We start from the raw sequence: 1,191 nt of genomic DNA on the forward strand, positions 1-1,191 counted from the left end.
TGGCTTTTCAGCTCATATGAACTTTATTCACAAAACAGAGGTTCTGGAATGAAGGCAGTACAGGTATTATCAGAGAATGTACATACTTCAGAGTTAATATGTTTGCAATAACCTTGGAATGGTCGTATCAAAAAAAAGAAATTGGTTTATGTAAATAAATTCAAACTGGAGAATTAGAATCAGTGAATGAAAGCTAAAAAGAGGCATTTCTGCTAACTAATTCTAAATAATGATATATGTTTAACATGGAAATGGGATACGTGTATCTGAGTGAGCCATTGTCATTGAAGAACTCAATAACAAAATACAGGTGGTATTCTAAGGTCATGACTAGTTCAGATGAATGTTGACCGTTCATTAAATGTTCCTTTTTCTTTCTTCTCCAGCCTACACACTAATTACATGGAACCAGAAAACCAAACGAAAGTTTCAGAATTCCTCCTTCTGGGCCTCTCAGAGGAATGTGAACATCAGCCTCTCCCCTTTGGGCTTTTCCTGTTCACATACCTGGTCACTGTGCTTGGAAACCTGCTCATCATCGTGGCCATCAGCTCTGATCCCCACCTTCACAACCCCATGTACTTCTTCCTGTCCAACCTGTCCTTTGTTGATATCTGTTTCATCACAACCATAGTTCCAAAGATGTTGGTGAACATCCAGACACAGAGAAAAGACATTTCCTACACAAGATGCCTTACTCAGGTATATTTCTTCATGTTTTTTGCTGGACTGGACAATTTTCTTCTGACAGTGATGGCCTGATTTGTGGCCATCTGTTACCCCTTGAACTACATAGTCTTCATGAATCTCCGGCTCTGTGGCTTGTTGGTTCTGATGTCTTGGGTCATTATTTTCTGGGTATCCCTGCTTTATATTCTATTACTGATGCAGTTGAACTTCTGTATAGGCACTAAGATTCCACATTTCTTCTGTGAACTGGCTCAGATGATCAAAGTGGCCTGTTCTGATACCCCTATCATTAACATCACTATGTATGTCATGACTGCCTTGCTGGGTGTCTTTCCCCTCACTGGGATCTTATTCTCTTACTCTCAGATTGTTTCTTCCTTAATGAGAATGTCCTCTGCTGGGGGCAAGTATAAGGCATTTTCCACCTGTGGGTCTCACCTCTCTGTGGTCTCCTTGTTCTATGGGACAGCTTTTGGGGTCTACCTTAGTTCTGCTGTGGCT

The 1,191-nt window shown here is 40.8% G+C and overlaps 1 pseudogene; it reads left to right on the forward strand.

Moving 5' to 3' along the window:
• Window positions 1-402: 402 nt before the first annotated feature.
• The window catches only part of LOC102825491, a 5,287-nt pseudogene continuing 4,498 nt past the window's right edge, over window positions 403-1,191 (forward strand).

This window comes from Chrysochloris asiatica, unplaced genomic scaffold (assembly GCF_000296735.1).
Source record: "Chrysochloris asiatica unplaced genomic scaffold, ChrAsi1.0 scaffold00654, whole genome shotgun sequence".
In the NCBI taxonomy this organism is placed as follows: Eukaryota; Metazoa; Chordata; class Mammalia; order Afrosoricida; family Chrysochloridae; genus Chrysochloris; species Chrysochloris asiatica.